A 25,469-nucleotide genomic window follows, 5' to 3' on the forward strand; every position below is an offset into this window, starting at 1 on the left:
TGACATGTAAGTAGCAGAAGAAAAACTATAATCTATGCTGTGTCTGTACATGATTGTATTCATCAGAATTTTTAAAAATGCAATACCAAAGTCAGCAAAATATTACCAGATCATGTTCTGTATAACAGGTCCTGTTCATTGAGTGGTGTCACCCCTTATTTTGTGCTGCTTATGTGTATGTCTTATGTGAACAATGGCAATGATCTGATGATATAAATTAGATCAAAAATTAACATGTCAACTCTTCGCATTTATAAATGCGAATTATAAATTTATAAATTTAGTGAAAACTAAATGTTCCTATGATGTATGGACTGCCCACTCCTTGAAGTCCACAGTTAATTCAGCATTTTGCAGTTACATAAGAATAAACAACACCTAGCAAAGGTGAAAAGAATCATAGATGCAGGAAAGTCAAAAGATTAAAGAATAAACATGCTAATAGGTGCAGGAGGCAGATAAGCAGTGAACTTCATATTTACCTTTGAAGATGGCAGTGCAAAATAAACAGGGCAGCCCAGCAAAGCACCTGTGTATGCGGGCTATTTGGAAGCAGCTGGGTACTCGAGCCCTGTTCCTAGCCAAGCACTGGGAGCCAGGTGAAGCTCTGCCCTCATGCAGCAACTGCACTGCCAGTGCCCTACACACTTTATTCAGGGCTATCTTTTGTATCTGTACATAATGCAAGGTGCATCAAGAGATGTGTCCATATCAGACCATAGAAGAAAACCAAAAAGAAGTATTGAATGTTAGTTATATGCCAGTTAGGAATGCAAAATAAATTTGGAAAATTAAAAAAGAAAAGGTAGTTAGATGACCCCATATCATTATTTTTTTCCAGGTCAAATGAACTTTTTAGATTCTTTCCAGATTAATTTGCTCATTTCTTTTTTTCAAATGGATGAAAATATTTAATTTAATTCTGAGCCTATAACTCTGACATATCGAGTAGTCAGGAGCTGAGACTGTCACTGCAAAACCTATAACTATGGCGAGAATTGTACCAGCCTGCTCTCACCCCTTCCTTTTCCAAATACTCTGTCCATAGTATTGCCCTATTGAATGAAGCATTTTTTTTCCTCAGAGGTTCAATTATCAACCAAAAAGACCTACCATTCCATTCAAGTTTGGGAGAGGTTCTAGAACAGGTCTTCTTATTGGTGGAGGTGAAGATAAGAACCCCAGCATGCTTCAAGGTGTTTTCTCTAGCAGCTGAAGAAAAAGATTTTGTGATATCGTTGATTGTAATGGTAGGAGTTGTTATGTTCCTGGACAAGCAGACTTCTTTTTTTAAAAAAAAAACAACTGGAATTTTTTTCATCACTGATAGTATGATTAGTCTGTCTTTAGAACAAATATAGCAATACTCACTGTTATGCCTACAAGTTATATTTTTCATACATCAATGGGTTAGATTTGTCAGTCTTACCGCTTTCACAGTATTTAATACAAGGAGGACAAACAGCAAGGATTGCAGTCACACTTTTTACTACTGTTCACAAGCTTTAAGTGATGAGAATTAAACAAATAAATATTTTTGGGTTTTAGTATCAAAGGAGAACAAGTATCAGTGCCAACAGCTTGGAAATATCATCTTGAGGATGCTATGAAAAATGGGGGAGAGCATACATACAGCAGCATCAATCATTTGTTAATACCGGTAGACTGCTGTATCTATATGGATCATGAGACTGCTGTGTGGCTATTCAATACCTGTGCATCTCAGATGAATGTAAAGTCATAACTGTTTCCCATGGCATCCAGAAGAAATTTATTTAAGAGTGAAAGAGAGTACAGATAACCAAAAAAATCTGAGGTTTGTATGTGTATATTCACTACCTGCAAATTTTTGGCCAACCTTTTCTCATCCATCTTTTATCTTTGTTCTTTAGGCTCCAAAAGCTCTGTATTTTCTCATTACTTTTCCTTTAGATGGGATCTGGAAACTAATGCAAACCTAGAAAAATACTAAAAGGATCTCTAATTTGATACTCATTAAAATCCGATTTGGTAAAAATGATAAGTGTATTCATACTAGCCTCAAGGCTGTACCGACAACCCCCTTTCAGCTGTCCAAGAGGTTAAATTCAGAATAAAAGCACACAATTAATGCATTTGATATTAAAGCCTTCAGTTTGAGATGTCTGTTTTAAGTATGCTTTCCTAGCTAATATATTTTACAAATAATTTTTCATGCAAATATTTATTAATACATATTTTATGTTAATTGCTTCTGCCAGCGTTTGGAGTTCAGGAGTCTGTATTGAAAGCTGAACTCATTAATACTATCCAAAAGCTTTTGTTGTCTCATAATCCTTGAAGTCTGTCAACAACTTCAAAGTCATCTGATATCTATTAATTTTTTGTATCTTTTCTAGCCCTAACTTTCCCTTCCCTGGCACACAGAAGGCTGGTTTCATAAAAGCAAAGTAGAAGATTAAAGATACTAAATTTTGTTCTCATAATCACAGCAATAGAAATGTCTTCAGAATTACTTCAAATAGAAAAGTATTTAATTTTAATTTACATTCACATCTTTGAAAATATTACAGCAATACATGACAAAATCTTAAAATATACTGTATGGTACTTGTCTATAAGTATTAAATTCAGTTTCAGTGTCTTTTTCCACAATTAATTGTGTTCTTTAGTTTATCAACTGTTCGAACCGTCTTGAATTGCTGTTAACTTGTATGATACTTAGAACTGAGTACATTTGCAGTTGACTTACTTGAAAAATAGCATTTTCTGAATATCTGCAAAATCCTTCTGACTTAACCTCCACAATTGTACTGCTGCCGCCAATTTCCATGACAACTTTTACAAGATTAATTAAAACCTGATCTGAAAATGAGTAAGCTAGACACCTAAAAAATGGTGGTATGAAAATGTTGTTGCTATTTTGAAAGTACACCTTGGTCGAGGAGCACTTCCTTTTCACCCATCCCTTAGGATATACATGATCCTTGACAGCTTCTCAGGGACACAGCTGCTTCAGCAAGTCCCCATGCTTTGCCAGACTCTCTCTGCTCATCACCTTTAACCATGCTGCCTGGGTTATAAATTATTCTTCTGGACTATGCTGCAGAAAATGTTCAGTACTTGTGTTTGCAGGCTCTAAGCTGCTGCTGACTTACTTTGAGTGAAGCAGATTTGTTGGAGATGTAATGATCAAGTCTCACCAGGCTCTGCCACCCCTAAGAATTTTCTCCTACATTCTTCTTTGCCATGCCAAGGACTCATGTGTGGCTACCATCCCTGGCAGGGTGATTTGCCACCTCTAACTGTCTGGCCTCCTCCTTACATACCAGCAGAAGAAAAGACAGGATCTGGGGGCAAACAATAACCAATGTTAAAAGCTTTTCCTTTCCAGACTTTACTATTCTACATTCTTGTCCTAAGTGCATAAAAATTACTAACAAGGTACAATTATTTCTTTTTTTCTTTCTTCTTTCTTCTTTTTTTTTTTTATTTTTTAGATTTTTTTTCTTCTTTTTTTTTCTGAGGTATGAAAGAATAGATGGGAAAGTTCCTATTCAAATGTCAAAATATTGAGGTAAAGAGATAGCAATAGCCTTTCACTCAGACATTATGATTACTTAAACACATTGCCATGAAAAGGCAAACAATCAGCAGAGTTCTTTAAAAGGTTCAGTGCAAATTAGTTTCTGGCAAGGACTGTATGTTGTTCAAGGCTTTATCAAAACTCTTCATTTACAAATTACCTCATGAAAAAGAAAGGATGCTAATTGTGCTATAAAATGGGGCAGAAGCCTCAGAAGCCTTCTCAGGGCACTGGACAGTTCATTCTAGGTTGGTAGTTTGGGGTATCACCTACCACTGCCTCCATCTCACAGGCAGCAGCACTTGGGAACTAAACACATTAATCAGAAACAAACATTTATGTGTGTCACTTAACAGTTTAATTCTAATCTGGAACAGTATTTTAAATGTGAAATGCAAACATTTCTTTTCCCCTTTCTTTAAAGGAAATGTGTTATTTCAGGATGTGTAGCAGCACTACTCTAAGTCACGTTTGTCCTCTCTGCCAATAGGTGGCACTAGGAATTTTCACATGCAAGTCTGTTGAACTTAACCTTCAGTTTTTAGCCATCTGAATAATCCTGTATAAACATTTCCCAGCATAAAATACTTTGGAAATACCACAAACTGTATCCTTCATTTATTTACAATAGTGTCATTCCACTGTTTTGAGAGAAATATCTAAAGAAATATAACGGTTATTTACATTACTGTTTATATTATTGACACTTGGAGACATTTTTGGCTTTCTGTTTTCTAAGTTGTTGATTTTCCATCATTCTTTTATGACCAATTTGTTGAACTCACTTTATGAGCTCGCTAAGATTTTTATCAGAACATGACAAATGCTGCAGTTTAGTTATTTCATGCATGCTTTCCATAATTCTTGCCAGTCTTGTTCAAGGGAAGGACATGAAAGACATTTGCACCCTGTCAGATAAGGTTTCTCCTCAGGGTAGCACTGCAGTAGCAGGACATTCTTGCCAGTTTCCCTTCATGTTGAATAGGGTCTGATGGTTAAATGTTCTTCATGAGGAGGATGCATCTGTGAACAAGCTCTTTGGCTCCTTTCCAAAACAGCTGTGATATGCTGACCTCCGGAGCATGATGCAAACAAGGTTCTGCTGGTTCCTGTGGGAGGTGGGCATCACTGAGAGCATCTGAGAGGGTTGCAGCTCTAGCAGGGAATGGAGCATGAGCTTTTTTTCTTTGTAATTGACTTTGCTGTTAAAGGGTCAATAGCTTTATGCAACAGAAAATTGAATAAAACATAACTACCTTCCTAATGTCTTCTCTTCTGACCTTGCTAATGGTCAACATATTTTTACTGGACTGAGGTTAAAACTGTTCTTTTGGCATCCAAGCAGAATCTTGTTGTTTGTGGTATTTGAAAAGGTGCACTTTAGTAAAATCTGACTGTGTGGGAGCTGAAATGAAATTTGAAACTGGATAAGAAAGAGACTGCAAGGGGAGGGGGGGGGGGGGGAAGAAAAAAAAAAGATGGGAAAGCTTTTTATAGAAATGGGAAAGCAAACAGGAAAAGAAAAGGGTGTAGGGAGAACAGTAAATGCAGGATGAAAAGGCAATGCAAAGAAGTACTGGAAAGAAAATGGAAGAAAACGATGTAGTAACATCAATTTTTCAAATAGGCTATTCTGCAAATAAATGCTATTGCTAGAAGGATACATTTTTCACTGTTCAGGTAGCATCTGCTGAACAGCATGTTAGCAGATATTCTTATGTAGAAACAGTTCCTTCTGTGCTTTGTAAACTGCATCCCTTCTGTGAGTAAAGAAATAAAGTGAAACATTGGCAAAGCGCTTGACAGGGTGAGCTCTGCCCATGCTGCCTGCCCCCAGCACTGTCTGACATGGTGCTGGAGCAGTGCTGACCTCTGCTAACCAACCCTGCTGTTCAGAAACCCAGCATCAGTAGTCTTCCTCTGGCTCATGCTAAACACATCCTCAGGACTTCTGGTTAGCTCAGCCTGAACAAAACCCATTCATAATACCTTGTGAAAAAAAACATGCAGCAGGCTGTGCTGAGTGTACCATTTTGTCTGAAACAACTAGTTCATGGAGACACTATCTCAAACCATTCAGTGATGTTCTCCCTCTGGGGCTATTAAAGAGGATTGTAAGCCAGCCAGCATCTTGGATAGACTTCTACTGCTGGACCAGGCCAGCACGGAGACTAAATCTGGAAGCCAAAGACCTACCTATGGGCAAACAGCAGAGGGGAAGGTGCAGGAGAAGCAGAGTAAAGAGGCTGGGGCTGCATGGAGGCGATGGGCAGGCTGCTGGGCAGAGCAGAGCCTGCAGCAGCTGTACCAAATGCCATCATGCTTTTCCAGCAAGAAACCCATCTTCCTTGACACCCCAAGTAGCAGAGAGGGGTAGGAAATCCTTCTGCAGCTGTGCAGTTTGCAACCCAAGGCCAGTCTCATACCCTGGAGCATCCCATGTCTGAGGAACAGGAGTGGAGAAAGGAGAGAAAGGCAGTGGGGTCCTTCTGGGACCTTGTCTGAGATCTCTTTCTCTGCATCCACAGTGCTCCCCAAATCATCTATGCCTCTTTTCCTTAGCAAAGAGAGACTTGGGCAGCTCTTTTCTGGACAATTTACTTTTTCTTAAAGGAACTCCATCATTAGGCTCACAGCAAGCAGAGGTATTTCAGGAGGGACCCATACTAGTGACCGTCTTTAGGAGGAAAGAAAAGCACTCTGTGGGGAGAGCTCCATTATGAATCTTTGTCTTAGAAAAACTTCTGCTCAGCTTTACCTAGCTAAAAAAACATGTGTATGTATATAAAATCACACGCAACTATGGCAGAAAAGAATGAGAAAAGAAATACCATGTGGCAAGCATGGCACATATTTAACACACTAACAAAATATACTTGTGTACTATAGTGTTAAACACAGTATGGGAAATTATATAAACAAAATTGGAAGAGACCTAAGCATATAAACTCAGTATTTCTCAAAGGAGTTTTCTCACACAAGTTGTTTTCACATTTTCTTGTGGGATTTTAATGTAATTTACTTTGACATCTGACAAATGATTGCTGAAAGTGTTTATATGACATCCAATATACGTTGCAAATTTTTATAACAGACTTTGCAATAGCTGTGATATGAAATTTGCATCACCAGTCTTTTTCAAATAAAACAACGTTTTGAAAGCATTAAAATTATTGCCAGGAAGAAACATTAAAAAATTCCAATTCATTTTGTATTTTCAAAAACCTCTGCTATTTTCCGAAGTGCCCATTTATCTCAGAATTTTGAGCTTGTTATGTTGTCAAAGCTTTCACTTTTGATTAACATATGACTTCCTGAATATTAATTTGCGGTTTGGAAAGCACATTTTCTTAAAATTGCTTTGCAAAGCTGTATGAAATGTTGTTTTAAGATGCTTTGATACTGAAAACTGTTTATATGATTGACATTGCTATTTTCTTTTGTACTTTTTGGTTTTGGTCATTACTTCTCAGGTACAACAGAAAAGATCTGGCTGTTATTAGAGGCTAGCATTGCTCATATACATTGGCTTAGTTCTTATTATTGCTGTTTCTTGTTACTCAAATGGGTTCATTAGTAGACCACCTTTCTGTCATTACAAGCACTACAAAGGACTTTGGGGTTTCTTATCATGCCTTTCAGTATTGCCTTTCAGCTGTTTGATTATACGTAGCAGGACCCGGGACCCTACTGCCTTTGTGCATTTTCTAAGCAAGATTTTCCATGCCAGCAAGGTACAATGTACTTCTGTGAACAGAGGATGTGGAGCAGGCAGCTTATTCTGACCCAGACCATCTGTTCTCTTCTGTTCTTCGTGGCTGGAACTCTTTTTCATCCTGGACTTTGACCAAAATTTTATCTTCAAACCATGTTTTAAAGCTGTTGTATTGTGACTATTAATGCATTCAGATTTCTACTTATTGTAATGGATTGATTAAGAAGTGTGGCTTATTGCATTGTATTAGTGAGTTTTTAGTTTAAAACTTATAAACTACATGATTGAAGATTATTCACTGTCATGATGATTTTGACCTTAGATCTTATGACATAAAATGCTGAAATTACTGCTTTTGCATTAAATGACATCCAGCTTTTCTTATAAGCCCTGAAGTTCTTGACAGAAAATGTATTCATAGTTTTTTTTTTCTGTAGCTTTGAACGTGTAGCACCTGTCTGCTGGCTAAGTTAGCAATCATTAGGAGTTTCAGGCTAAGCCTGGGGAATCACATACCATGTACGTTTTGTCGGAACAGTGTCTTTTCCTTAACCTACAGAATACAAGGTTAGCAAAAATAAAATCTTCCTAAAGGAGAATGAGAAAGATGGAAATGATTGATCATTGAGCATAGCTTTCTTCTCACATTTCTCTTTTTTTTTCTCATCCATGCAGTGACAGCAGTGTTGAATGCTAATTTCACAGACGGACTGGTTTTCACCAGAGAAATTTTTTTTCAGAGAAAAATTGAGCAACTTATTTAAGGTCATCAGGCTCTGATTTTATGAATTACTCAGAGACTCATGAGAGAAGCTGAAGCCTGTTCCTACTGGACTGAAGGAAAAAAGTAGTCTTAGATCTCCTCAGAAACGTATGCATTATGGATTTGTGACTCATCTGTAATAAAGTCAATATTCAAAGCATACTATTAATGTACGAAAATCACACACAGAGAGGATAGTTTTGTGGCTATGACGAGAATTGCTCTCAAAAGCAGGCAATCTCTTTTCTGAACTGCCATAAATTTCCTTTACACTTGTGGATAAATGTCTAGGAGTCAGTTACCCTGCCTGAGAACTTGGATTTGATTGTTACTAGATTCTTTTCAGATTTAGGACATAATATTTTATGCCTTAATTCTGTATCATTTCACAAGACAAGATGCACAGCATAGCAAGATATTTGTGAAAGAAAACAATTATAAAGAGCTTCCCTGATCATCAAAGGACCTGTCCCAACTTATTTTTGCCATTGCTGTGAAGTCTGCTATAGATGTAGCGACATCTTCTGAGACACATCACACAGGTTCTACCAAGGCCAGGTGACAATAACCCTCTTTGGGAATCCTGTCTGATGTTTCCTCAACTTCAAACCCAGCAACTGCAAACCCAGCATTAAGAAAATGCTATTGAAACGTCCCAGCTGACGTCATCTTTCCCATTAAAATGCAAACTGAGGAGATGCTTTTAAGATAATCTCCTTACACCCCAAAACTTCATTGAAGTTTGAATGCACAGCTAATCATTCTTCATGTGAAAAGCCACTAAATAGGGAAACAGATTTCATTTTGCTTCAGTGGAATTGCCAAGTAATTTTGCCATGGTCTTTTATGCTATTTAGATTGAGCTTCTTGTTACAACACTTTATTATATGTCATTAAATTCATGAAACATTGATTCATCTCATGATGCTGACTAACTAGGTGATAAAGTAGCAGATGAAATTCAACATTGATAAGTACAAAGTAATTCTCTCACAGACAAACAAACCAAACTATACATACCTAATGAGGAGCTTTAAATTAACCATTACAACTCTTGAGGAAGATCTTTAAGACATCTTGGATAGGATTACAACAACATCATCTCCATCCTTAGAAGCTGTAGAAAGAGTGTAGTAGAATGTTTTAAGAAAATGCTTGAGAGAAAACTCAGTGTGGTCATACAACTGAATAGCTCTTTGGTATGCTCACATTTTTAGACCACAACCTTCCTGAACTTGGGTAAAAAAGATAGAGCAGAACTGTAAAACATGCAGAGACAGTCAGGAAAGATGGTCAGAGTTCTGGAGCAGCCTCCCCTCAAGAAGACTGATATGGATCAAGCATCTTGGTCTAGAAAAAAGAATGATTTAGATATGACAGAAATCTCTCAAATCATGAGTGAAAACAGAGGACATAGGAAATACTTCATCAGCATTTTGAGCAATATAGTTCTAGAGGCATCAGTGTCAATACTCATACAGAAAGTTTAAAAACTAATTGCATATTTTTCCATGCAGTTTCTAATTACTGAACCACTGCCACAGGATGTGGATGCTAAAAGTTTACATGGTTTCTGAAGATGATTAAGCATACTCCTGGAACAAAAATAATTAAAAAAAATCTATCAAGGGCAATATAAATCTGAAGATGCAATCTCTGGCTTAGGAATTCCTTAACTCCCAAGCTGCTGAATGCCAGAGGTGGTAGAAGTGTGCCTGTATACTTGCTCTGTTCCTATACTGTTGCCTATGGATTTGGTCACTGTCAGACATGATACGGGTCCACATTGCAAAGCTTAGAGTAACAGGAGGATTTCTCACATAAGTTGTCCTGTAATATTAATCGGATAGCAAATGAAAGGGCATCAGCAGAGAAACAAAGTGATCTTTGAACAGGTTTATTATACTGTGTTCTTAGACTTCAGTGCATTGTAAGGTGAGTCAGAAATGGAGAAACTGATTGGAGATTTCTTGGGTCAGCTCATTCACTTGGGTAGGTAAGTCTGCTAAGGGCAGAGATCAATGACAATTTGTTCTGGTTGAGAAGATGCCCCATGTGGCATGTCAGCCACTACTTACACCATCACAATTCTATATCTCAACTAGCACAGCAGCTGTTGTTTTATGGATGACCATTAGCTTGGTCTGAGAAGTATAATGAAAGGCATTAGGGTTTTACCTTAAACCCTGGGGGAAAACTTTGACTATTAGGCTGCCTGCTTTGGGCAAAGTGGAGCTACCTGGATTTAATTATTTCGTATGAGCAAAACATCTGAATGCTTCCAGATGCTTCTGAGAACTGCAGATTTCATAGTGATCAAAAAGACAGTGTCTCAGGACTGTATTTCCAAATTGACAGAGTATCTGGGATTCAGCTGACACAGAGTTAATTTTCTTTTTAGTAGCTGGTGCAATGCCGTGTTATGGATTTAGCATGAAAATAAAGTTGATAACACACTGATGTTTTAGCTGTTGCTAAGTAATGCTTATTCTAAATCAAGGACTTTTCAAGTTTCCCATGCCCTGCCAGTGAGCAGCTGCACAAGCTGGGAGGGAGCAGAGCCAGGACAGCTGACCTGAACTAGCCAAAGGGGTATTCCATACCATAGAACATCATGCTCAGTATATAAACTGGGGGGAGTTGGCTGGGGCCTGGCCAGTCACTGCTCGGGTACTGGCTGGGTAGCAGTCAGTGGATGGCGAGCAATTGTACTGTGCATCACTTGCTTTTTTTCCCCTTTGGTTCTATCCCTTTTTCTTTCTTTCTTTCTTTCTTTCTTTCTTTCTCCTTTTTGTTACAATTGTTGTTATTATTATATTTTGTTTTATTTCATTTATTGAATTATTCTTATCTCAACCCACATTTTACCTTTTTTCTGATTCTTCTCCCCACCCTGCTGGGGTGGGGTGGGGGGAGCGAGCAAGCAGCTGGTGGTACTTAGTTGCTGGCTGCAGTTAAACCATGACACAAAGTACCTAATATAAGCATAGAGACAACAGCTACTGCCAAGGACTAATGCTAAGCTTATATCACATCTAGGCTGATGTGGATACTGAGGGCCCAGGCAGTGCTTGAAAGCTCCCAGATCTGGTTGTACTTACTGCAGACTTATTCCATGCCATAGAAGACGTTCAGCTCCTTCACTCCTAATTTCACAGGAGGGAAACCCTCGTGTCAGAACCAAATACATTTACAGGCCCTTGAATCACCTTGAAATGTGGGATCTGCTGCTAATGTACCTGCTTTCGCATTAAGGTGTAGATAAGATATGTAGTCTTGCTTTCAGACATGTAGTAGGAACAAAACAAAAAAAAAAGGTAAATCTCATTTTCCTGGTCCTTCCATTAAGAATTTTGGTAGACAGAAGAGTTACACTTTGCACAGATCAGACATTTGTACTTGACATGCATGTAAGTAGATCATACTTCTTGGCTGGTAAGCATTTCATATTATTGTACAGTGAAATAAAATTCACTGTTTTCATCAGAAGATTTTACTTGTATAGGTTTTGTGTGTAAACATAACCATGGAAAAAAAATCATCTTGCCTAATCAATAATTTGTTGTTATTTCAAAGTGAACTGCTTCCAATTTTCTACTTTCTGCAGGATGTCCTGATCCATAACCAGACTGGTGAAGGGATTTGTTGATATCAGGTGTGTTTTCAGGCACATCAATCAGATGCTATATCAACCACCTCACATATTATAAGAACTGGGTTTAATACATATTTGTTTATATCGCAGAATTTTTGGAATCCCAACAGAAGCCAACTATGACAAAGATTGATTTTGACTTGATTTTATGAAATATTTTTAGTTGATAGTCAATTGCTATTAAAAAAAGTTGCTGTTGTACACATAGACACTCAAGCAGTCATTTGGACTTCTGGATTCATCACTTACAAGCTGAGATACACAACACAATCCATACAAGGTGAAACTCTTGTCAATTTGAGGACCCCTGGTAGGTGTAATTATACACATTTCTTGAGCTTCTCATGGAGGTTTTAATAATACTTTAAACAGCTTTTAGGTAATTAGCATCATTGAATGTAATTTCCTTGTACCTATATAATATCCTTAATTGACAGAGAAATCCAGAGAATTTTTATGAAAGAACAATACTTTGGAAATTTTGAAAATATTAGACAAATTTAACTTTGTAGTTGCATGGAAGTCTTATATTTGACACTTAAAAATTGTTCTCATTATTACAAAAGAGTTAAAACATTTAATAGAATGTGAAAAAAAAGGTGAGATTTTGCCTATCTGAATAATGTGATGATGTGTACCTTTTGAAAACAGAAGATGGCTCTCTTCTGTCTTTGTTTGAAAGGTTTTAAAATAATATTCCCAACAGTATTGAGAGGTGGGAGTGCCTTCGTCTATGAGGGCATTGTAAGAGACCTGACCTGAGCCAAGTCATTACATTTTGGCTGCTTTGCATAATATGATCAAGTGAAGAAATTAAATTTATTTAATACGTATTTACTACACATAAGTCTGACTATAGTCCTAAAGTGGATCTTACAATAATGAATTGGAAGATTCACTTTTCCAAAGTTAATGAAAATAGTTCTGCATTTGGCAAACGTTAACGTTCACAATGCTGCACATTACAGATAAAATGTAATATGGATATGTGGAAAAATGTAATACCATGATTTTTTGCCACTTGAACACTGAAAGACAGAAGAGTTTTTGATGCTGTAAGCAAAGCAGATAAGCAGTAAAGAAAGCACAATATTTTGCTTTTGTATTAAATACAATTAAACTGAATGTTAGGTTTTCATTTTTTGACTTTAAGATAAAACTGTCTGGGAGACATTAGAAATGCAGTCATCAGCAGTAAGCTGATAGGTGAAAACGTGTGAAAGAATAAGATATCCTCAGGAACAAGAGCAGGTGTTCTTGTATACTGTTTGCTAGCACACTGAGGGTGTTATGTTAAGGGATACTTCAGAACCTTAACCCTACCATACCCTTCCTATTCATGTTGCCTCCATTTCCCTCCAGTGCTTCGTCTTCTATGCTGACATTCAAACTTTTAAAGAAAAAAATGGAATGTTCTTAATTAAAAAGCAGCTGAAGATGAAAGCACTCCTTTCATCTCATACTAATGCTCTGTGAATGGCATCTATTATTTTGTGTCTAAATTGACAATGCATAATAATTTAACACATTCATTGATTCTTCATTTCCTCAGTAGTACTCAGATATTGAACATAATTTTCTTCGAAATGGATAGAAAAGTTAAAAGATGGTGGAAGTAAGCTATAGAAAATGGTGTAATGGCTCTTATTCTATGATCAGAAGGAATGGAAATACCTGTCCTTGTTTTGAAACGTACTTTCCTTTTTAGCTCTCTTAAGAAAGACAAAGCTGGTAAGAGGTGGAAGCTGTAGTCTTGGTCTTGCCAAGAAATTGAATCCTCTTGCCAAGAAATAGAATAATCTTGCCAAAAACAGTACATAGCAGATAGTATTTACTATTTGCAATAGCTTAAATTTACTCCATTTTCCTGTTCAATTACACTATGTTTTTGTCTTGACTTCTGGAAGTGGGATGTTGTGTTTTTAAAAGAGGAAGGGGGGAAAAAGAGCAACATCTTCCAGAAGAAGAACAAGGAATAATTACAAAAAATTAAACCACGCAGAAACAGCCTGAGTAATAATTTATTTTTTGTTTAACATAGGTTTCAGGAAGATGCCCAGCTGCCACTGTGAAAATAGTCTGCTATGTGCAAAATGCACTCAGCTATCAAAAAATCTTTTTCTTCCGCATAGTAGGAGGCAGATGCATCAGTAAGGTAGGCTGGGCATGAGTCTAGCCCACCACTTTTCAGTTCTGCAGCTGGGAACCATTATATCTTCCTTTTGGAGTCAGACAAAAAAGAAAACATAGTCAAAAGCACCACAGTGATGCACTCAGAATAGCCAGCAAGACACAAATAGACAGCTACTTACACCTTACTGGAGAGCCCAGAGGGACACTGTGAATCTGTTTATTAATATTGAATTCAATAGCGGACTGCTTTAGATGCATAATACTAAATATTTATTTAGTGGCTTGCTAACCATAGTCTTTACTTTTTAGTGATGTAAAAAAACATGCACAACAAGTAGCAAATCTTTAAACTTGGTACTTTTGGAAAAGAATATTTGCCTTACATGTATGCTAAAAGGAGCACTAGTAAAGCAGAAGCAGGCAGATCCTTTCTTTCCTTGTCAGAAAATAGTCTTAGAAGAAAGTAGGATGAGAACATGAGTGTTATTTACTTAGGAATGAGCTTTCCTTGTGTATCTTGGAATAATACACTTGGTCTCTGAATAGTCATTCTGCAGAAGTCTGCATTATTTAAATTGCTGTACCCTAAAATTTTCTCAGATAATAATCCATATTAGTATACTGAAAGTTCTATATAAAAATAATGTAAGAATCCAAGGGAGAGCAACCCAACAGTTACAATATCCATTGCTAATATGTTTCTTCAGCTATCCACCAGGCTACGGATTTTGTTTCTGTCATTTTGATTATACTACCTCCATTTTATTTTCCTTCCCACTACTAGGATTATAGTTCCTTTCTAAAATTAATTTAGTGTCTGTGAATAGTTTCATTTTGCTAGGTCCAGTTAGCGAGGCTAATTTTACATATTGATTCATGTAATTTAAGTCAAAAAGGAACCCTTAGATTATTTAGTCTGATGTCCTGTATCACTTGGACCATACATTTTCCCAAAGGTGTAAAACTTACTGGTTGTGTATGAAGTAAGTGTTTCACCGAATAAGACATAAAATAGTGAATCCATTTTCTTCAGTATATTGTTCATTACTTAGTCACAATTAATAAAGAAAAAACTGTCACTTTGTAACCATTGATTATTGTCTAAGGAGACCCTTAGGATCTTGTATTACTTGTGTTTTATTTTTTGATAACTTTAAATGATTTTTCAGGAACTCGGTGTGTGTGGTGCAATTATCTTCCATCTGTCAACATGTTTTTAAAATATAACTTAAAACTGTTGCATCTTTCCCATACCATACTCACAAATTCCCTCCCTTATCCTATTCATTGCTCTCAATTTGTACAGTGAAAAAAATCTTATGCCATTTTAGTCCATTCCACATCTTGGAAGCTCATTTATTTAGCCTCTGAGATTTGATTTTAGACCCATTCCTTTCCCTCACAGTTTCCCATCCCATAGCAGTGTTAAAGGAAAAATTCACACAGACATGGGTACCACTAGACTTGCTTTAATCACAACTCAGAGTTTATCACCACCTCAGTGAGTGGCAGAGAAGAAAGGGATACAGCACAGCTTATATACACTTATCAAATCATTAATCAGTGTCCGAGTTTTTAGAAATTTTCTTTAGTCTATGTCAGTTCTGCGAATCTATCACCTGACCCTGTCCCAGCTGATTCATCTATTTGGTTCCAGTCTCTGTCTCAGTTCCAAGGTCCTCCTGGGATCATGATCTTCTTTCTGCCTGCTTTAACTCACACCATCCTTCAAGCACACTTAGTCTGTGAACAAGCAATTCCTATTCACATATACTATTTAAAAAAACCCCAAACACCTGCATTTCTGAGAGCACCTGTGTTTAAAAATTGATTATCTATTGTTTTTCTATTCTCCTACTGATTAACTCGACTAAGTTTTAAATCAGCCTTGGATTAGGGCTATACAAGGGACGAGGTCTGTTTCTGCCATTTAGCAGCTTCAGCACTTTAAATTTCTTAATTCAAAATAAATTTTCTTTAACAACTGTCATGTCTTTACAGATGTGAAAGTTTGCAGCTGGCTACATTAAACATGTATTTGGTTCAACAGATTGTGAAAGGATCCAGATTCTCTATATGGCTGCTCTGAACTCACAAGCATTTATTACTCTTCCAGTGTGTCTATCCATGTTTTAATTAAAAGTAAATATTATTTCATTTTTACTCTGAATAATGACTAGAAACGTCAAAGGCTATTGAGCCTGGGTGGAACCTTGCCCATATTCCCTGACAACTCATCTTACAGCAGCATCTGAAAATCTGAAATACAGCCTTATTTTAATATCAGAACATGAGGTGCTTCTAAGTCAAATGCCTGCTGTCATTACCTCTAATAATCAAACCTGTAATTTTCTCAAATAATTAAACAGAACTATTTGACAAGATACATTTTTCTAGGACAGCATGTTGATTGCTTGAATTGTATTTCTACTCTTTGCTGTATATTAATTACAGTCTTTTATATTCATTATTTTTTTAATCCTGTATGAGCACTCATTATTTTCCCCTGGGTTGATGTCTAGCTAACCTGCCCATAGTCATGTGGGTCATTCAGCACACCCTGGATCAGTGTTTGCAGTGGCATACTTTATTCATTTGTATTTTATTTGGCATGCTAAGACATAATTAAAATTTCCAACAGTGAGTCAGAGATGTCCTCTATCTAATATTACAGTAAAATGGGGTGGTAATTCTAAAAAGTTTTCTCCTAGTAAAGCCTCCTCAATTACAACTGGAAAAGCTTTGATATGATCAATAGAAACACAAACCAGAAAATCTTACTGCATCATTATGAAGAATGCTACAATCAAGTAGTGGACTACAGTATCAAGTAGAATTCTTTTAAGCCAACCCTTGTTTCAAAACTTCTCTTCTTGTCCTCAGCCTACCTTTTTTATTGTTCTTAAACTACAATGGTCTTAGGTTCTTTTGTGAAATTTTTGGTAGATTTACTTCCCCCCTGCTCCTGCATCTTCCCTTTTGCTTTTAAGTTTCAAATGGCTGCCCATACCATGTTTTGAAACAGCAACTACTTTCAGCCAGAAATGTGCTCTGGTGGTTTAAATTTTATATTTTATTAATCTTGGTAATGTGGTTCTCTTTAAGTACTTATGGATGATTCTAACTGCTAAAGAATGTGGACAATGAGATCATGCCAGAGATTTGGCAACAAAAATTAATGATGCATGATTAATTTTTATCCTGTCATTCCTTCAGTGTCCAGGATGTCTGCAATGCATTAGGCATAATATTTTCTCTCTCAGAAAAATGTTACCTATAAATTTTAGAAGACTGATGTAGTATTACTCTACATTGGAAGTCTTATGCAGTTGATTTTGAAATTAAAACCTTTTCCCTGGTAAGACAGCTTACTGGTATAGAAAAGTGAATACTTTATTAAAAAAAAAAAAAAACAAAAAAAAAAAAACAAAAAATAAAAAAAACCCTAGTCTATTTTTCTGGTTTAATTCAATGTAACATGACAGTACTTCCTAGCACTTCTCTCCTACCAGGATGTCATCCCCAGTTAAGCAATTCTTGATCGAAGATCCAGAAGCATAAAAAATCCTGACTTTGAACTTCCATAAAATCTGTACTGCAGCAGTATCTGCCACGGACAATCACTCACCTCACTTTTACACACACGGTCTTGCCTCACAAGTTGTAACTTCTTAGCCACATAGCACATCCCACCAACATGTGGAAACACAGGATAAGGATGACGAGGTAGAGAAGCCACATCTACTCAGTCCAATTAAAATAAGTCTTTAGGGGCAAGCTGAATATCTATGACAAATGACATGCTTATGGTTGACCCTGTCTTGGTGCAGAGGGATAGACTGATGAAGCATTGAGATTACTTCTGGCCTTTGATTTTTAGTCATACTGGCTGTTTTGGGAAAGATTGACACACACTTTTCTCTGTTCTCTGTCCTATATTAGTCTTCTTGCCATCAGCTATAAACCCTTTTCTTTAATTATCTGTGAGCAGATTACCAATCAAAATTCAGAATAGAATGTGACAGGGCATTAACAAAATTGAGGGCTGCATCATGATTTATCTGTACTTGAAGTTTCTTTTTTTTCCTCTTTTTGGTTATGAAATGCAGAGGTATACTGAGTTTTATCTGGTTGAAGTTAGGCAGACAGGTCAGATGGTCATAGAAGTGCAGACTACAGTGCCCTGTGGAATTTTTAAATCAAGTGTAATACACCTCTCAGTACACTACCTCAAGGAGCTTCTGGAACAGATAAATGGTTATATGAGAAATCTTGAAGAGGCCAAGTGAAAGAGAAAGGAAGAAACAATAAAAGTAAACCCCACAAATCGCAAATTCTGATCTAGGAGCAAAACCTGGCTCTTTAACCACGGGGGTTTTGCTCAGGTCTGACGCTAGCATACTGAGTTGGTGCAGGAAATGAAGGATTACTTGAAAATCAAACAATGAGGTATCAGCCAAACCTTATCTTCACAGCATGGTGATTTGTGTAATGGCTTGTAATCAGGCTTTAGGGTCCTGGCATAGTTTTTCTTCTAAATAACAAGATGGCTAATCCTTGAAAATGTAGACAATAAGTTGATTTGACCTAACTCTTGTGTTCTTGTAACAGTTACACAGGTTTTAAGTATTTTCTAGTAACACGCATTCACCCAGTAAGAGACTAGCTATGCATCAGCACCAAACAGCTATACAGAAAGGAGAGAACCTGGAGAAGGAGGGAAAGACAAAAAAGGGAACACCGAGGGGAGGGATAGAGCTGCTGCTGACTCCTGAATTCCAGGAATGTTTCCCGTACTTTCGTGTCACACCGAATTAAGCTGATATGTAGTTTGGACTGAAACAATGACTGAAGCTGCAGGTTCTTTCCTTTTGCTGCTTCATGCTCCATTGCTGTTGTGAAATTTGAGTCTTCCATAGACAGGTGACTGCTAAGGCAGTCTGAGTGTATATGTTGGCATGACAAAACTGGAAAATAGCTGTTTAATGAAGACCCAATATTTTTATTCTGATTGCCACAAGTATAACTCTTGACTGCCTTGCCTTGTTTATTATCAATTCTGCCTTATGTTTGTGTTTATACATATATACATGGTTTTTTTCTACTTTAGACTTTATTTGCTGTATTTACAATTGCTGCATATCTGAATCCCAGTACTGACTACAGCATGATTAAAATTTATGACTTTACAATTAGTCAGCTATTCACTGTGCCCCTTTTCAAAGTGAAGACACTATGTATGAAATTAACAGCTTTTCCCTTTGGGAAAAAACTCTTGGCCCTTTTATTGGTAATTTATGTCAGGCTTCCAGGCCTTTCACCTTTTCCCTCTGCTCTTAAGTGTGTTTTTTGGAAACTAGGTGTCACTCATACCTTTAAATGAAATTTAGTTCACCTAATATTGACCGTGCATAGAAATTGAACATGAAAGTACATAATTTCTGGGGTCAGTTCTCTCAAGAAATTGAAAAATCTTCTCTTTTCCAGCTCTTTGGTTTTCAGACTGTCATTTTCACTCAGTGAGGTCACAGGATGAAAACTCCCGCATTGAAAGACTGCATATCGATCATAGTTATGTCTCTGCAGATGCACCATTTTATCGCCTTGCTCTGACATTTCCCACTGCTTCCTGAGCTGTGCTTTGTCAGTTTACTGAGTTAGGTACTTACCTGCAACAACAGCAATATTCTAGGGATGACACAAGAAATAATCCATCAGTTTACACAATGATCATGAAAATATCACATATAAGTAAAATCAGCATAAATAGGCGCAGATGAATCATGAATGTCTCTGGTCAGGTATGAAACATATTCTGTGAAGTGCAAGTAGCATTGCACAAGGGTATTACTAATGCAAGTAGATGAAAATGGGTATTTCTGAGGACGGAAATGTTCTACAGCTCTTTAAGGTAATCCTTGTCCTTACTACGCCATAGCTACTACAACAATACATTTCTAAGAAAAAAGATTTTATCTTCATCTCAGTAATATTTCCTAATTTTCTAACAACTTAAACTAATAAAGCTTAGAAGTCTTTCCATGGCTAAAATGATTTGTATGAATGCTTTTCTTGGGTGCGGTGGGTGTCTTCGTTTGTAGGGGGTTTCTAAAAAAAAATTAATTCTTTACATTCTAACATATTTTGCTGTACGAGGACAGGCTAAAATTGCATATAGCAGATCATGAAGAGGGATACTTGTATAGCCAAATATATTTGTCTATACTGAGAGGCAGGCTTTGTATATACTTGGGCAAAAAGTTAGATGCTCAAGTGGATCAGGTCATTCTTAACTTACGGCTACAGACATGTATCTGAGCCTGAATGGATTTTCAGCCTTCTGTCTCAGCTGTGGAGCAGTTTGCATAGGCAGATTCATTATTCTTAGATCGATACTACAGGTCAATAAAAGCCAATTTTGGTCAAGCAGTATCAGTTTCCTGTGTTAGAAGGCTATTGTTAGGTAAATTATTGCTCATTTGTTTCTCTGAGGAGTTTACCTTAGGCCCCACCCCTATGGAGGAGTAGGCTTGTGCAAGGAACTGAAGGAAAAAACCCAACCTTTTGTGAAAATCATAATTTCCCAAATAAAATAATTCCAATAGACTAATCTTGCAAAACAGCAAATCTTGAATATGCTCAAATGAACATACTGCTCACTGTGTTTTGCTACAAGACAACAGTTGATCTGAATCTTCAAAGCATTCTGTGGTGAAGCAAAAGACAAATGATGATTTTTCTAATGCTGATCTACTACTGTTTGATGTTGCATTTTCAATGTACAGAAGAATGATAGGGAAAGTTAATGTAACTTGAGTTCACCTCCTGCACAAATGAAATTGTGAAGAATGTTGAAAAAGGGAGTTGTGGTTAGCCTAAGAAAGCATAAAATAATTTTAGGAATCTGTCAAATAACCTAATTATTAAGGCAATTTAGAAGCAACAGTAAAACCTCAAAAATTATCAACTTCTATAAAATGAGGAAGGTTCATCCATACCTTTCTAGCCCCGTTGCTTTATGTAAAATCTTTAGATCAGAAGAAAACAAAGCAAATGAAAGAAACCGCATAAAGTCTGTTGTCTCTAAAGACACTGTTTTTTAAAGACTGATCTCTGGCAAGCTACAGTAACTATTTCTGTGAATATCCATCTGTATTACCTGCACACAGAGAAGTGTTTTAGACTCTTAGTGCTTCCAGTCACATGAAATGAGTAGGTAGACAAGGTAACTGAAAATTTGAAGGATGTATCCTCTGACCTAGTACTGGTCTTTTTAAGGGGCACCTTGGGAGATGCTGAACTGTTTTGTTCTCTGTCTGAGAAACTTGTGTGTTAGGAAAAAACACTTCTCCCCTGAGTGTCAGAAAACCTAATAGATGCAGACTACAGATCATGCTAGCTGAGCTGCTGGGAGAAACAGGCTAAACCAGATCCTTGGAATAGGTTGCTGTGCAGAGACTCCGAAGGAGCCTGTCCACATGGTCATCAGGATGGATCAAAGTCCATTGTCCTGGTTTTAGGAGGATAGAGTTAATTTTCTTCCTAGTAGCTAATACAGTGTTGTGGTTTGGATTTAGCATGAGAATAACACTGATAACACACTGATGTTTCTGTTGTTGCTAAGTAGTTCTTAGGCTTAATCAAGGACTTTTCAGTTTCCCATGCTCTGCCAACAAGGAGATGCACAAGGAGCTGGGAGGGAGCTGTCCCATGCCGGACTGGAATGAGGTTCTGCTTATATTCTCAGGAACAGAATTAAGACTCAAAATGGAGTCAAGAGCCAAGGAACTTTATTTGACTGACAGCAGGTTTGCAAATGCAAAGGAGAGAGCGAGAGATAAAGAGAGAAAGGAAGGAAAGAAAGAAGGAAAGAGTGAAAGAGTTCACAGCAACATCTACCACCCTGGAGCTGTGGCATCCCAACAGTCTGATTTGTTTCCAAGTCCTTCCTTCTGATGTTGGTCAGTTCATTCTTACATAGGGTTTTCATGAGCTACGCTGCTTAACCCCTTAACACACCCAGTGGTGGTGTGCCTGCCCAATACCATCGGGTGGTCTTCAGAGGTCCCCAGGCCCCTCGATCCCTCCGCCCCTGGGGTCTGGGCACACGCACACGGGTTTGGCTGTGTTTCTCAGGATTGGCTCTCCCTGTTGCTCGTGGTGTCAGTCGGTGGGTTTCCTGCCTTAACACTGCTGAGATAAACATCTGCTGTGGTTCTCACTGACCCAGTCTCTTACAGGAGCATAGCCAGGATAGCTGACTCAAACTAGACAAAGGAATAATTCATATTATAGAATGTCATGCTTGGCATATATACTGGGGGGAGTTGGCTGGGGGCTGCTGATCATGGCTCGGGGACTGGCTGGGTATCGGTCAGCAGGTGGTGAACAATGATACTGTGTATCACTTGTTTTTCTTGGGTTTTATTCCTCTCTCTTTTTTTATCTCCCTCTTCTTCTTTTTGCTATTATTATTATTATTGTTGTTGTTGTTTTATTTTTATATTTTATTTTATTTTGATTATTAAACTGTTTTTAATTCAACCCATGGGTTTTACCTTTTTCTGATTCTCCTCCCCATCCCACTGGGGGCGGGAGGGTTGTGGCCATGACTGAGCGGCTGCATGGTACTTATTTGCCAGCTGAGGTTAAGCCACGATACCCATGCAAATGTTTGTTCTCACCATGGGCTTAAACCAAGAATCATGCCCTGGAGGGAGAAAAGGTCAAGGTCTTGGTGATCGACTTGCCTTTTGGCTGGCCATCTGTGGGCTGTGACCCAGCACTGGTGGAGCAGATTGCTCTTCAGTTGCACTCACCAGCATGTATCCTGAGCGTAGCCCCATGCCCAGGTGGACATTTCAAATCAGATCTATAACAAACCAGCTATGTGGAATGAGAATATGCTGACACAAAAGCTTAGCAAGTTTGAGCCTTCTCTCAAGGTGACCTTCACTCACCTTGTAGAGCAGATACAACTTCAGAGAGAGACAGGAGCAGAAAAAATGCTGATGATAACATACTGAATTATACTATGAGTATACCAGTCCAAACTGCCTCTTACAGAAATGTAGCAAGCCATAGAAAATTCAGCCATACAGAAACTATACCTTGAACAACATCAACATGGTGTACAATAAAAATTATGCTACAGTATTAATGAGGGACAGCATTTTCACTGTTTCCTCAGTCTGTCTGGTTTTACTCCATGCTGCTTTTCAGACCACTATACTGGAACTCATATTTCATTATCATTGCAGAGATCTTCAAACCTTTCTTTAGTTATTTAGAACTTGACAAACCCTTTCAAGTTTTTGTCCTAAATATCTGCAAACCACGTAAAGGAATAAAGACAAAACTGCATCTCAGAAAAATATTACTATGTTTCTGTAATTTTTAAACTGAGCACCCCAAGGGAAATGTCTGTAATAGTCTTCATATAAAAAGAAAAGAGAATAGTAACCATAAAACCTCTTACCTGTTAAAGTATCTTCTATTGATCCTGCAAATAAGTTCATCAGAGAAATACAAAGTGTTTAAAATGATTTCTGGGTAAAGCACTGCATTCCATATTGCAACATAAATGGTCCCCAAATAGGCATCTTTAAGAAGCAGTACAGAAAAATAACTCATTAGAGAAACTATTCTAAAATAGTTTGTTTCTTCATTGAGGGAATGTGGTATTATTGCCCTAAAATGATTTAATTCACCCTAATTATATTCTGTTTGATATCTGCAGCTGCCTTGGAAGCAGGCTTCAGCTATGTAAATCCAAGAGATGTTTCTCATCTCATTTGCAAGCCCAATGTGCTCTAATTTTCAAAGGAATCATAGGCTGGTCTCTACTTATACTCATTGAATTTTTCAGAGGAATATCAAAAGAGTACACGATTTTCTGAACATTATCACTTACACAGACTTTAGTCACCCTCAGCTTACTTCATACATGTTTATACACACAATACAGTATGTATTGACACTGCACTCTTAGTAAAATGTTGTGTAGATGCATGATCATATGTGAGCAGAAACATCTTTGTTTTGAAATGTTCATAGAACACATTAGTAAAAATTGGCGTTTTCTTCTGTCTTTGAGTTTCAATTTACTTTAGAACAGATGTGAAGTTGTCTCTTCAGCAACTTTTCAACACAGTCAGTAAACAGCACCATTTTGGCTGACATCAAATGAGGACCAAAAGAGGATACATTTCTGCCAAAAAATTAATGTTGTATATGCATCCTTGAATTTCTTTGGCAGTAGCTGTCCATGCGATAGTGCCACATTGCATAATACACATAATGATGATGTGCAGGAATTTGTCATTAAATATTGGCTCACGCATGGTCACCAGAAATGACAATCAGCAAACACTGATATTTATTCTGGAATATCACCATCAGTTCCAGGCAAGATGGGAAAGTGAACCAATGTGGTGTCAAAAACCACAAGTGCCTGTAACATGCATGAACAGTCAGTAAGTGATGGCTTCCTGCTGCTCTCTGCAAATTACCAGTCAACGCAACAGAGCAGTTTGCTTTCTGCTGCTCTGAAGGAAAATGTTCCCTTTAATAATCTTAGCAAGGGTTACAAATTGTTTGGAGAGAAAACAAGGGAAGTAAAATGCTTTCTTTCAAATAGAACTAACTTATAAGAGTAGAAAGCTGATCAGGGATTAGAAATTTAAAGTAAATGAAATTTTATGCTTTGGACACAGAACTTGAGCAGAATTTAGGTTAAATCATGACAAGATTCAAAAGAATAATCCACAAAATTCCATCCATAGTTACTAGTTTTTACTGGGTGAGGTCTTAGGTAACTATAATTCTGTTTTGATGCCGCACCATCTTAACAGGCATAGGTTGTAGCTAAATTGAACACTCAGAGACTTAAAACAGGCACCTCCCACATTAAGTCTACCAAAAAAGCCAATTTACTAGACACAGTTTTAGATGGTGCTTTCAAGCTTCCTGCCTCTACAGATGAATATCTCATCTTTGGTCTAACACAGTGAGATGGCTATGAATGACCCAACTTATCCCTGAGCTATATTTTGCTATGAACTATGTCAGCAGGAAGAATGATTTTTTTTTGTCTGCCCTGCAGTTCCCCTTCCAGTTGAGCCTAAACAAATGTATAGCCTGATCAGACAATTGACCACAGGGGTACAAGAGGCAGGTTTGGTTCCTGCCCTCTATTCTCACATCCTCCCCCCCTCCTCTTTGTTTATAACCCATAAACTTTTGCAAGGGGGCAGCAGCACCAAAACTAGAAGGACTGATCTTGTTCCTCTTTGGAAGGAACAAAGCAGAAATTTGGTCAGTGAATCCCAGTCTTGTGTAGATGCTCAAATCTCTCATCCTCAGGTTCTTAAAATAAACTCTTCATTCACAGTTGTCTATTTTATCTGACTTCTGCTCCATCCTGCCGTGCTAGTTGCTATGATTCCCTTCACAGGGTTCCCAAGCCTCTTCATGCACTATGCAGTGAGTAAAAGCTAACCCCTGAGTTAAAAGTTTGGTTTAGTATGTAGGTTTATGGAATTAAATGTTCTTTTGTGGATGTAGCATTAAACACAAAAGTCAAAGAAAAGCTGCAATGTCATTAACATACACACCTGAATATTCTGAAATTAACTTC

The sequence above is a fragment of the Falco naumanni genome, chromosome 1 (assembly GCF_017639655.2).
Source record: "Falco naumanni isolate bFalNau1 chromosome 1, bFalNau1.pat, whole genome shotgun sequence".
NCBI classification, from domain to species: Eukaryota; Metazoa; Chordata; class Aves; order Falconiformes; family Falconidae; genus Falco; species Falco naumanni.